Here is a 14642-nt window from a genome sequence, read left to right as displayed (position 1 = left end):
AAGGTGATATATGAGCAAAGACCTGAAGCAGGGGAGAGAAGGAGCCATGTAGATACCAGGGAATGAGCATTCTGCAGTGGGAACAGCCTGTGCAAAGGCCCTGAGGTAAGGCTAAGTGTTGGGAGAGGAGCTAGGAGGTCCCTGTGGCCAGTGCAGAGTGGGCCCAGGTGACAGTGGGAGGAGTTAGGGCAGAAAGGTGATGGGGCAGGTCTGTGGGGGCTTGTGGACCATGGAGAAGACTATGACTTTTGCTGAGAGTGAGGTGGCCCCATGGAAGGACCTGAGCAGGGGAGGGATATGATCTGACTCAGGTGTCCACAGGCCCCTCTGGGCTCAGGGAGTTACTAACGTGTCTTTCCTCCTCTTTCTCTGCCTCTCTCCTCTTGTGCTTGGCCTCCAGTGGCCTCTGAAGCTCTGGCCTTCGGGTGAGTAGTTTTGGATTTGGAGGTGGGGGGAGTGTGGGACACAAAGCCTAGAGGGACTCCTGTTTCCCCCGCCCCCAAACCTGTGACTATGTGGTCCTGTCTCCTCCCCGCAGTACATTCTACTGAAAAAGAGCCTGGAGCAGCAATTTCCAAACTGTCTCCTCTCTGTGAGTGTGCTGGTGGCCTGGGGGAGTGAGTGGGAGTCAAGGCTTGGAGGGCAGCTCTTAGCCTCTCCTACCCCGGACTTTCTCTCCCCAGGAGGAGGACATATCTGCCCAGGCGTCAGGGGAGTTTGAAGTGTTTTTGGACAGGAAACTGGTCCATTCCAAGGAGGTGATTCTGAGCAAGGGTCCTGGACAGGGAGGGAGGGTGGTGCTGGGGTCCCCCTGGGGCAGGAGATATACATGTCTGTGCTCTTTCCCCTGTGAGCCCAGAAAGGTGATGGCTTTGTAGATGAGGTCAGGCTGCAGGAAATTGTGAGCACTATCGATGAGGAGATCAGAAAAAGGCAGAGGGCAATTGGCGAGCTGGAGGTGAGGTGAGGGAGGTGAGGTGGGAGGAGGGAGGCTGGGCTGGAGGTGGGGCAGGGCAGAGCCTTGCAGTGAAGACACCCTAGTCCCAATCCCATCTGAGCCAGTCCTCACTGTTATAATCAGGACTAATCATCTATACTCTTCCCCAGCTTCAGTCTCCTCATCTGTAAAATGGGGTTGTTGAGGTGATTCTGTGAAATGCCTTGAATAAGGTAATAAATAGCACACATCTCAGAGTAGGGCTCAGTGTATACCAACAACTCATTTTTTTCAAAAAGCTTTCAATTTCTTTTTTTAGCTTTTAGTTGTAAAGCTGTGCTATCAAATAATAGCATGTGGGGTTTCAATTTAAAACTAAGTTAATTAAAACTAAATACTTTAAACATTCAGGATTAGTCACACTAGCCCCATCTGAAGTGCTGTACAGCCACATGCAGCTACCTCATTGGACAGCACAGATGTAGAAGGAAATCAGTCCCTGCAGAAAGTTCTATGGCTAACGTTGCTTTAAGGAACTAAAACATATGCACAATAATTTATTTGCTATTGGTACTGGGTTTTAAAACCGTTTACTACATTTCATACACGTTTGCAATCTGCTACTGATTTAATACTTCCTCTGTTGTCCATCTCTGTTTTTACATTTGTTTTCTGTGATGTGTACAAAACAGCACATGTTTAAAGCGTCACATTGATGAGTTTTGACATATGAATACACTTGTGAAATCACCACCAAAATGACGATGAGGAACATATCCATCACCCCCAAAAACTTCCCCCGGAACTTCTGCAGTTTCTCCCACCCTCTGTCCCATCCTACATCATCTGACCCCTCTAATCTTCTTTCTGTCACCATAGATTAGTTTGCATTTTCTAGAACTTTATATAAATGGAGGCTATAATTTTTTCAAAAAAATTTTGGTGGGAAGTTTCAGGCACACACACTGGTTGAGAGACTCAGTGTAATGAGCCCCACGGGCCCATCGCCCAGGTCGACTATCACCAACTTCCTCTTGTCTCATATTGTCTATTTTCCTCCCCACCTTAACAAAGTTTTTTTTTACACTGTAGTCTTTGCAATTATATTCCAGACCTCATGTTATTTCAGCTAAAATTACTTCAGTATGCACCTCTAGCAAGTTTTGAAACAGAAGTAAAAGGCCATTCTCACACACAACAAAAATTTACAAATGTCTCCGTCCCATCTGATATCCACCAAGTATCTCAGCCACATTTTTTTTATAGTTTGTTTGTGGAATCAGGATTCAGACATGATCCACATTATATAAGGTGTTTTTAAAACTTATAAACAGGGTTTTGGGAACCCTTGCTATGTGCCAGCCTCTTAGGAGGTCTATTTTTAAGCAGCCAAGGTGGGTATGGGGGCAGGGGTGGCAGGAGAGGTCTTTTTCTCATGCCTGCCAATATGCAGAAGAGGAGAGTGGTTAAGCATGCAGCCTCCAGACTCACAGAGACTTAGGTTCAAATTCTGGGTCCGCCAGCCTCACAAGGCTGAAGTGGGTGACGTTGGATATTGTGAGGTAAGGCCTTCTTCAGTGATAGCTGCTGTTACTAAAATCAATCAGGACTGTTCCGAAGGCAGCACAAACCCAGTTTGTACTGGCCTAAGAAAAAAAGATTGACTCACGGGAATAAAAGTCTAGGGGCTGATTAACTTCAGGCATGGCTGGATCTAGGCAACGAAGGGTTGCCATTGGGTATCTGACTCTCTTTTACTTTGGGTTCTGCCTTTTTCCTGGGCTTTGTTCTCAGGGAGGCTCCCTGTTCTGGGGGCATCAATCCTACAGAAGGGTCTCACTGGCCTGGATTAGGTCACAGTCCATACTGAAGCCAATCAGAGGCCCAAGGGAATATAGCACTCCAATCCATCAATCTTGAGTGTTGTGCCCATTTTTGGAGGTTGAAGTGGAGTTGGTCCCCCTGAGCCACGTGGGGAGGGAAAACTGGGTGAGGTGGAGTGTTGGGTGGACAAGAACCATAACCAAGCACATTACAGATCTGGAGGATGGGTCATGGTTAAGTCAGTGCTGCCTGGGCTTCAAATCCCAGCTCTGCCACTTACTGGCTATGTGAGCTGGGGCAAATACATTCACCTCTCTGTGCCTGTGCACAGCAGAAACTATGACTTTTACTTCATTCGATTTCATTTTATTCAACAAATATTTGCTGAGTACCTACTATGTGCTGGATACTGTTCTTCAAGGTCCTGGGGATGATAGAATAGTAAACAAAACAGTTACAAAACCCTGCCCTAGCAAAGCTGACACTCTGCTGGGGAAGAGAGACAGCGAACCAGACACAGGGCAAACAGAAGGCATTTTAGGAGAGAAGTGGTGAGAAGAAAAAGAGAGCAAGGGGGGAGTATGGGGAGCATTCAGAGTTTTTTGCAACTCTAAATTGAGTAGTCAGGGAGGACCTCATTGGGAAGGTGATATTTAAACACTTGGAGGAAGTGAGGTACTGAACTGTGTGGATATCTGGGGGAGAGTATTTCAGGTTGCAGGAGCAGCAAGTGCAAAGGCAATGTGGTAGGAGTGTGTCTGGTGTGTTTAAAAACTGTCAAGGAAAGATGGTGGCTTGAGATGTGAGACAGAGGCTTCCTCCTAAAACCGCATATAATATGAAAATATAATTAATACAACTAACCCTGAGAGAGCAACAGGAAAGAGGACTGTGCCAGACTGCATACACCTGGAGAAAATAGAGGACCTCACGGAACAGGGTAACGTACCAAAGCTGTGGCCTGGCGGGACCCGAGCCCCTCCCCCACCCCAGCTCACCAGTGGGAGGAAGAGAAACAGAGTGGGGAGGGAGTGGAGGCCTGGGACTGCTGAATACCTAACTCTGGAGATCTGCTCTGGGAGCACAAACCTACATTTCATGGTGCTTTCATCATACTCTCGTGATTATGGGGTTGGAAAGCTGGGATACGCGGAGTTCCTGGGCACACTGAGATTCTGGCTGCTTGTGGAAAGCAGGCATCCATATCTGGCTGCTCTGGGACAAAAGCGTATACCTGTGTGCTTGGTCCACTGGTTCTGGCAGTGAAGACAGGCATAGTGGCCGTGAAGCAGGAAACAGCTCTTTCCAACCCCCAGGCACCAATACCATTCCGTACAACCCCCAACATTGCTTCAGGGGCGGAGCAGCTCCAGAGAGTAGAGCTTCTGGACACTAGAGGGGCCATATACAAATATGAAATGCCAAAGGAACCTGATCCAGAGTAAAGTTATTAATACAACTCCCAAGAAAGATTTAAATGACATGGACCTCATGACTATTCCTGAAAGGGAGTTCAAAACAAAAGTCATTAACATGCTAATGGAGGCACTGAAAGATATCCAAGAACTCAGGAAGGAATTCCGGTCAGAGATCCAATCACTGAAGAGCATGATGGAGTGTATTAAAAGCAGGTTGGATACGGTGGAGGAGACGATAAATGAAATAGAAACTAGAGAAGAGGAATACAAAGAAGCTGAGGCACAGAGAGAAAAAAGGATCTCTAAGAATGAAAGAATATTAAGAGAACTGTGTGACCAAGCCAAATGGAACAATATTCGCATTATAGGGATACCAGAAGAAGAGAGAGAGAAAGGGATAGAAAGTCTTTGAGGAGGTAATTGCTGAAAACTTCCCCAATTTGGGGAAGGAGATAGTCTCTCAGGCCATGAAGATCCACAGATCCCCCTACACAAGGGACCCAAGGAAGACAACACCAAGACATATAATAATTAAAATGGCAAAGATCAAGGATAAGGACAGACTGTTAAAAGCAGCCAGAGAGAGAAATAAGATCACATACAAAGGAAAGCCCATCAGGCTAACATCAGACTTCTCAGCAAAAACCTTACAGGCCAGAAGGGAGTGGCATGATGTGTTTAATGCAACGAAGCAGAAGGGCCTTGAACCAAGATTACTTTATCCGGCAAGATTATCACTTAAATTCGAAGGAGGGATTAAACAATTTCCAGATAAGCAAAAGCTGAGAGAATTTAACTTCCACAAACCATCTCTGGAAGTGTTCCTAAGGTTTATAGCTGTCACCAGGGGAAATAAAACCACAATAAAGAAAGTAGAACAAGTAATTACTAAGCAAATGCAAAATTAAATTAACTATCCCCAAAGTCAATCAAGGGATAAACAAACAGTACAGAATATGATACCTAATATATAAAGAATGGAGGAGGAAGAAAAAGGAGGAGAAAAAGAAAAGAACCTAAAAAATGTCAAGGAGCCTGGGGTGGGGATCATAATCCATGGAAAGTGCTAGAATGGTGCCTGACACATAATGAGCTCTCTATGAATGCTATTATTTTATGGAGCTTTTGTCATTATTATTAAAAAAATTTTTCTCTCTCTTCTCCCCACCTCAGGAGCCTCAGCAGGATGCCAAGATGGGCTGAAATGCTGCCAAGTCAGGTCCATTTCTGATGGTGGCTGGGGCTGGGGTGGGGCTGGGGATGGGAGAGTGGGGAAATGCATGGAGTCAGACTCCCTGTGTTCTGGTCTGACTGCATCTGCTGTTGCTACGCTTGCTCCTGAGGTCTGTGGGCATCCCCTGCCACCATGGTCCTGGCACCTCCAGTGCTCTGGGCCCAGGGTGGGGAGGGAGGCCAGTCCTGTTGCTCCCAGGTTTGCCCAGGGTGGTCTAGCTTCGACTCCTCATGCTGTCAGGGGCAGTTTCTTTCTTTTTGTGGCATCTTTATCTCCTGCACCCTGGTGTGGGATACATTTTGTAAACTTCCCTTCTTATTGGCATTTTTAGGGGTGGGACAGAAATAGGGCTTGTGGCAAGTCTCAAGCCCTTGACATCCCAAATTTCAGTACTTCATGCCAGAGCCCACTTTCTAAATCCACAGGTCTTAAGATCCCAGCTTCGGGAGGGGTGTCAGTGACCTAGGAGAGGGTCATTTGTGCATTTGGCAGATATGTGGGCTCCCTGCCATGTACCTGGCACTGGGCAAGGGTCACTGGGCATGTGCCAGGAGGTCCAGTGCAAAGCCTGGGAGCCAGGCCTTCACAATGTAGTTGCTGTGTGACTTCCAACTGGGGACACCACTTCTCCAGGCCTCCATTTCCTCCTCTGCAATATAAGTGTCTTAATACTACTTAATCATGGACTTTCCAAGGCCTGGCAGAGGGTACATAGGCGTCAGTCTGTAAGTAACAGCAAACTGGGCTGCTGATGGCTCACACAATCAGAAAAACACTGTTTTTCTCATGAACTGCTGGGAGGGGGCTGGAGTTGGCTGTCCAGCCGTGCCCCTGGGACCCAGAGTTTTTCTATTTCTTTTTTACCATCATTTATGTGATAACATATTGGCTTTTGCACGTTGTTTCATGGTAGAGGCCAGTTACATCTGCATTCAAGGGGAAAGAGGGCTGAAGAAGGCCAGGACATCTGCTGGGTTACTCTTGTTATCAGGAAAGCAAAACCTTCTGGAAGCCCCAGCCCAGCCTCCCTCTGCCCACCTCACCTCCCTCACCTCACCTCCAGCTCGCCAGCTGCCCACTGCCTTTCCCTGATCTCCTCATTGATAGTGCTCACAATTTCCTGCAGCCTGATCTCATCCACAAAGCCATCACCTTTCTGGGCTCCCAGGGGAAAGAGCACGGACATGCATGTCTCTCACCCCCGGGACCCAGGCACCATCCTCCCTCCCTGTCCAAGGCCCTTGCTCAGAATTCACCTTCTTAGAATGGATCAGTTTACTGCCCACACACACTTGAGACTCTCCTGTAGCCTGGGTGGACTGTCCTCTTCGGGAGACACTGTCCAGAGTGGGGCAGCAAGAGCTCATGGTCTGGTCACGTTGTTTGGCTCCAGTAGAAGGGGGATGGATAAAGGGCAGGCACCTGATGGTTAGTATCTGCCTTAACACTGGGGTGCAGATTATCATTGGAGAGAAAGATCAGACATGCTTCCTGGACTCTTCAAGTGAAGCTCTACATATTTACCAAGAGTTTGGACAATATTTCTATTCCCGTGAAATGTATACAAGTACCATCTGCAGATGATGGGGCAGATGGAAGGCACTGAATCCTAATGGTTAAGGGCACAGAGTCAGGAGCCAAACCCCTGCCTGGATTTGAATCCCAGATTTGTCACTTTGTAGCTCTGGCAAGTGACTTCACCTCTCTGTTCTTAAGTTGCTCCATCTACAAAATAGGGAACATCAGAGTACTGCTCACCTGAGGGGGATTGCCCCTGTGCAAGTTCACTCTGAATTCGGTGAGACTGAATAGCAATGGAACATCAGGCATAAAAGGGTTTATACTAAGCTTTATTCTTGCAGGCCAAGTGCTGGAATCATGTCTGCCTCTGGGCAGTCTGCATGCAGCAAGTCCATCTCTGCCTCTGCCTCTGGGAGAGCTCTTTATATATTAACACCAACAATAATGACTCATTGCCAATGGGCATGTAAGCACTAGCCTAGCAGTGGACCAATTACATTATCAAGTAGTTTAAGCTCAGGTGAGGATCCTGGCCATAGAACATCCATTTTCCCTACACTCCACCCCTCCAGGATGCTCACTTCACAATCTGTGCTCCCTCAGTCTTCTGCAATGGTCTCTGTGAGAAAGCTGGAGCATTGTAACCAGATTCTGTAACAGCAACAGAGGATAGCAATGTACAGATAATGAAAAATTATAATGATCCTCAAGCCTGAGGAGGTTGATTGCCACCAAGTGGTCATTCCAGCTGTATTCACACCAGTTCTACTCAGATGAGTTCATGACTCACACTTTCTGTGCACACTGAGCAAGCAGGAGTTTTTGCTAGGGTGTGTGCCCTATCCACACAGACATTAGAGGAGGCAATAAGACACACCATCTAGTGACACCAGCATAGGCGAATCTTGTGCTTCAGGTAGGATGCATGCAAGAGAGGGTCCTGTGATAGGACCATGTCAGGAAGGGAGTCCTGTCGGGGTCTAATATACCACACCTTTACCCCTCTCCCTGTGGGGGTTACTGAGGGATTTTTGTATAGTGCTACTAGAGGTGCATGCACTGGGTATAAAGATAAAACAAAATTCCTCAGTAAGATGCTTTTACCTTCTGGCTGTTTAGGGTATACTCTCATGGTCTTTGAGAGCCCGGCCATTCTTCCAGGAATACACAGGAGGCCAGCCTCCTGGCCTTGTCTCCAAGTTGCCAGGAGGGCCAGCCACTGCTTGTCCATGTGTCAAAACATCGAAGGTCACGTCCACTGAACAATCTCTGGGATTTATTGCAGTTAGTGCTAGTAGCAAGATATTATTCTAGTGCCCAAACTCTGGCTTCAATGATTCCTTCTTGGTTTGTATGTGAAGGTACATAGGGGAGGCAGCAGTGTGTGTTAGCATGTCTATGGAGTTCAATGCTCCCTTCTGGGGCTTCTCATTCAAATGCCAAAGCACTGTCTGCAAGCCAGCTGACCATCCCCATAGACTACTGGTATATGACTTCAGGCCAGATTTTAACAAACCATTGTACCTCTCTATCATGCCTGCCCATGTAGGATTATATAGTATATGAAACTTCCACTTTTTCCCTAATTGTTGCACCCATTCTTGTAGTGCATGTATAGTAAAGTGGGTGCCTTGATCACTCTCAATTACCTGCGGTTGGCCATAGGCTGCAAAGAGGTGCTTTAGGCCTCTTTTTGTTGTCTGTTGGTCCATGCAACATGCAAGAAGAGCAACCAGAAGTCCAGTAGCTGTGTCCACACAAGTCATGACATATTGATACCCTTCTGACACAGGCAGAGGCCCAATATAGTCTTTATCTGCCACCTGACTAGGTGAATAGGCCCCTGAGCTATCATCCCAAGTTGCTGTTGAGACTTGGTGTAGGTCCTTTTTAGAGCATACAGTGCACTCCTGCCGGGCTCTGCTGACTCCTGCAAAGGTTAAAGGCAGGCTCCATTGATGGGCTACAGTCTACATTGTCTTCTGCCCCGCATGCAACAAATGTTGATGTAACCATTGGGCAACATCAGAGGCAGGCTTTCCCTCTAGCCAGTGTACTTGGGTCAATTTATCTGCATCATTTTCTGAGGATGCCAGTGGCAAATGGCCTGTTACATTGTATACTGTAATTATTTTAGTTTGACTAGAGAACCATGTCTTGCCACAATTTTTGCCCCCAAAGGAGTCATCCAGTTGGCATGGTACCATGTCAGTAGCCACAGAGTCAACCCTGGATATGTGGCCCAGCTGTCAGTGCAAACAACTAGTGGGGAGGGCTCCTGGGTGATCACGAGCCACACTGCCTGCAGCTCTGCCCATCGACTGCTCTTCCCCTCACCATCATCCACCCATATTGTCTTAGTCTTAAGCTTGAAAGCTACACCCTTCCACCTTGGGGGCAGCCTAGGGCTGGAGTCTTCTGTGTACCATGCATCTTTGGGCATAGGGGCTCTTTCCTCCCATTAAGCGCTCTCTGCAACTAATGGCTCTAAAGCAAATTCTTCCTGCCTTTCACTGATATATGTCACTGGCCCCAATAAGCTTTGGAGTTCTCCACTCAAGGGGCTAGTAGAGAGGGCACTATTCTCCTGTAGGTGTGTGCCCCACTTGACCAGTGTAGGTGTCTGTGCCACACCACTCTGTGGCTACTGGGTCCAGTCTCATAGCCACCGTACAATGAAATAGGTGGTTATTACCTTTATTGAGGCTGTTCCAGTGATGGGCTTCATAGCCAGCAAGGCATGGTACACAGCAACCAATTGTTTCTCTGTTAAGGTGTACCATATGTCTGCTCCTTTCCAGAGTTGTGACCAGAGTCCATTAGGTTGGCGAGTTCATTCAAGCTGCTGCCAGAGACTCCAGCCATAACTGTCTTCGGTAACATGAACATCCAGCTCACAGGGCCTTGATTCATCTATCACACTCATGGCCTGCACAGCCTTGACTGCCCATTTTGCAGCACTAAAAGCAGACACATGCATCTCATCCAGTCCCACCTGATGCCCTTTTGTACCAAACACTATAAGGGCTTCAAAATTTTGCCAAGTGTGGGATAAACACTCTCCAGTAGCCCAAAAGATCCCCAAACTCCTATAACCATGCCACAGTTGTAGGGACAGGAAAAGCCTGGACTTTATCTATGACTGCTTCTGGGATAACTTTAGTCTTACTCAACCAGATGACCCCCAAGAATTTGATAAATGAGGTCCCTGAACCTTGGTGCTGATCACAGCACATCCTTCCTCCTGTAGACAATGCAGCAGTTCAGGTGCTACACCTTCTAGTTCTGTAAGAGAATCAGACACGAGCATGATACCACCAACATAATGGTACAGCGGAACTGTTGGCAGTTTCTCCCATGCTGCCAAGTCTGCAACAGATGGTGGGACTGTGGAAGTACCCCTGTGGAAGGACAGTGAAAGTCCATTGACATCCTTCCCATGTAAAGGCAAACTATTCCTGACTTTCCTGTTCTATGTCAATGGAAAAGAAGGCATTAGCAAGATCTACAACATAATGATGTCCCTAGTTCATGACTGACGGTGTCCATAAAGCCTGCAATAAAAGGCATGTCAGCATGAAGAGGGGGTATGACTTTATTCAGTTCTCTTTAGTCCATGGTCATATGGCAGGAGCTCTCTGGCTTTTTTACTGGCCACATCAGGGAATTAAGAGGGCTATGGATGGGATTTATAATACCCAACTCCAGTTCCTGGAGGGTTTCCCCAATTTCTTTATGCCCTCCAGGCAATTTGTATTGCATGGTATTAGTCATCCACCAAAGCACAGGCAAAGCTATGGGCAGGTGCCTAGCATGTCCCCTCAGAACTGGTATCCTCAGTCTGAAGTCACCTGCAGTGGTCTGCAACCTAGGCCCTGCAGGACAGCTATCCCCAAAATATATTTGGGGATGGGAGAGATATACAAAGTATACTCCTTTGGGGGTAGACCCTCTATTCCCAGCAGGATTTGGGCTTGTTTCACTATGATAGCTTTACCCCTGTATCCATCTATAACAGCAGGGGTCCTGGGAAACCACTTGGGTTTGCCATAAGTTAGTGAGCATTCAGCTCCTGTGTCTGCCAGAGCTAGGAAATATTATACATTCACTGGGGCTGAATGAATTGATATTTCAATATGTGGTCTCCAGTCCCCACTTGGTCCCCAAGGCACGTGCCTCAACCTGCCCCAGTCAAACCGTATCACCCAATCATCTTCCTGTGTGGGTTCAGGCAAGATTGCTCACCCTCCAGCAGGATGTCTTGCAGGAGCACAGGCTAGATTTGTGGCTGTGTCTCTAGTCTCTGTTTCTTGGTTCACAGTGGCTGAAACTGCTGCCTCAGCTTCAATTTGTTGGCACATCTCCAGTGAGATTTTATGTAGCTTCCCATCCAATTTCTCTGTCTGCTCCTGCCCCTATTAAATCAACCCACATATGGGTCCTTGTGACCTTCATGGGGCACTTTAAGGCCTTCCTCTCAGCAGTGAACTGTACTCCCCTCTGTGCCTGCATTGCTTCAGCCTCCCCCAAATCTGCCACAGTACAGGTAACTGCATTTATGGGCTGTCCTAAGTGAGGGAAAAATGGCCACTAAGGGCCCAAAAGGGATGGAGGAGCTGTTTGCAGCACCACGTCCCTCATCCCTGCCATAAACAGCTCCTCATCTGTGTCATAATTTACTGGGTTATAAATGGCATTTTTCATGCCTAACTCCCATAACACCTGTTGGAGCTTGGTATGCATCTGCCATATAGTGGGGGAAGAAGGGAAGTTACCCTGATGGGGCTTTACAGTGTGAAGTGTAGCCATTATCCCCTTGAGAAGTGAATAATTCCCTGGGGCCTGGTGCACATTCTGCAGCTGCTGCCAAAAGGTAGGATAAGTTGTCAGGGAAACCAGCTTTCAAGACAGAATAATCTCCAGGCATCTCTGATCCAGACAGAATGATCCCATCCACTCCTACATTGCAAAGGCACAGGAGCCAGGCTGATATGGACTCTGAGGATTTCTGCCAAAACCAGGATCCCAAATCCAGCAACTCTGCCTGTGTATAGTGGCAGAGCAGAGAGTGCTCCAACACCTGGTGAGGGGGCTGTGCCTGCCCCGGAGGAACCCACAGTTGCTGTGTCTTCATTTTTCTGACTGCAATTGGGCCAGATTTCAAAAGAGAAGGGGTCAGTGTCTCTAGCACCACCTCTTCCTCCCTGTTCTCCCCTGGTTCCTGCACCACTTCTGGGGCTGATGGCAGCTTTCTCATTATGCAGAGTGACTCCTCTGGTAGATCGTTCGCCTTTCCCATGGTGCCTCACAGTGACACTGTCTCAGTCTTCAACAGCACTCTTACCTTTTCCTCAGTACCTCACAGCCTGCATTCTTGTGCTCTCTTCTTTTGTTACCATTGTACACTTTACCATCTCCATTGCACCTTGCGGTTACACCATCACCATCATTCCCTGCATGACCTTTACCTCTTCTTTTGTTTCTTGCAGGGGTGGGTTCTTCTCCTTTATGGTCCTCCTGACACTGTGAAGAATAGCCAACCCATGGTTCCTGCTGCCTCATGGGCACTCTGTTTCTTTAAGGAATTCCCTGTTTTGCTGAGGGCCTCCTCTACTGCCTTAGGCATCACCTCCACCTCCCCCCAGTCCTGCAGAGGGGCCCAGTCCACTAAGAACAAGCCTTCTTGGAGCACATGCCCATTGGGGGATACCCAAGTGTCTCCCTAGCCATAGAGGCAGCCCTCTGAAGTACCCATGAGGGCAGCTTAATCCATTTTGTTTTAGTCTGCAGCAAATCCTGCTGAGGACGCCAATTGTCTCTCCTGCAGGGCATTGCCCCTAGGCAGGTTTCCTCTGGATTCACTGAGACCAAATAACAACGGAATGCTAAGGGTAAAAGAGTTTATATCAAGCTATATTCTCACAGTGGCAGGTCGAGCGCTGGAATCACATCTGCCTCTGGGGCAGTCTGCATACAGCAAGCCTGTCTCTGCCTCCAGAGGAGAGCACCCAGCAGAGCTCAATATAGTAACACTGACAATAATGGCTCATTGCCAAAGGGTGTATAAGCCTTAGCCTAGAAGTAGGCCAATTCCATCATCAAGTAGTTCAGAGTCAGGTGAGGATCGTGGCCATGGGAACTTTCATTTTCCTTACAAGTGCTTAATTCACAGGGTTGTTGGAAGGCAGAAATGAGTTATGTATGTAAAAATATTAGAAAAGCACAGCATAAGAACTATGTGAAAGTTAAGTTATTCATTTTATGGCACATCTGCTTGCAAAACAAGAAGCCATGTTCAACTCATGTGTAACCAGTGAATCCAGGAGTAGGATTGGTTTCAGGCAGGGCTGGATCAGGAGGCTTAAACATTGTCATCAGATTATGTCTCTCCATCTCTCGAGTCACTTCATGCTGGCTTCATTCTCAGATATTTTCTTTGCTTGCTCCAGCTACTAGAGCTGAGAAGCAAATCACCCCAAAACTTGGTGACTTAAAAATAACATTTATTCTGTTCACAAGTCTGTAATCTGGGCAGGGCTCTGTGGGGTCAGCTTGTGTGTGCTTCACTCAGTTTCAGGTGGTGCTTGTTCAGGGCTGGGGCTGGAGTCACTTGAAGGCTCGCTTATTGGTTGGCTTAAAAATAAACCCTGATTTTTCAAGAAGAAAAATCCCAGAAGGCCTAGCAGAGTTTCCCTTAAATCTGACTGGCCATAGTGGGGTCACATGCCCATCCCTGGCCAATCAGTCTGTAGCAAATGGGAATGGGTTGCCAGATTCGGTGCAACTCTAAAAATTGTTTGGTCTCAGCACCCCTTCACAGTTCTGAAAGTTATTGGGGACACCAGCTTTTGTTTATGTGGATTACATGTACTGTTATTTATATTTTAGGAATTAAAACTGAGAAATTCTAAAAACAATTTATTTTAAAAGTATTAAGTTCATTACATGTTAATATAAATAACACCTTTTTTAAAGGAAAAGATGTTCTCCAAAACAAAGAACAATTTAGTGAGACAGTGGCATTGTTTTACATTTTTGTGAATCTCTTTGATATCTGGCTGAGATGAAGATAACTGACCCTCACGTCTGCATCTGCACCAGTCTACTGCCATCACACATGTCATGCAACCTTTGGAAGAGTCCAGGGCATATGCACAATGAAATATATGAGAATGAAGAGGCAAATACCATCCTATTTTTATTATGAAAATAGTATTGACTTTGTGGACCTCCTGAAAAAGTCTTGTCCCGGGGTTTCTCAGACTACACTCAGAGAACTGCTGGTTTAACCCATCTTGCTTCATTCCCAGGGCCAGGCATATGGACAACGATACAATACTGTGTGTGGTTTGTAAATCAAGAAAGTTTAGGAGGAAATAACCCTGAGATGGGCAACAGCAGTATCTGTTTCAGATAACTTGTGCTTTTAACCTCATGGTATTTAAATTTTTTTGGAATTAGATTCTAAAATTTGAAAATAGGGTTTTCAGACAAGATCTGTATTCTCAATTTTCCTTGAAGCTGTAGCAGCACTGGGGTTGTATTTCCACAGGGCACAACTGACCATAATTGAATCCTGGTTTGCCAGAGTCCCCACCAGTCCCTCTTGTTCCCACACTCAAGTCTGCTTAACTCTTGCAGAAATTTGAGTTAGTGACCTCTGAATATGAGGTCATTTTCTGGTGCCTGACCCTTCTCCCTGTTAAAA

The sequence above is a fragment of the Manis javanica genome, chromosome 17 (assembly GCF_040802235.1).
Source record: "Manis javanica isolate MJ-LG chromosome 17, MJ_LKY, whole genome shotgun sequence".
Taxonomy (NCBI): Eukaryota; Metazoa; Chordata; class Mammalia; order Pholidota; family Manidae; genus Manis; species Manis javanica.
Note: the sequence above shows the minus strand (reverse complement) of the source record.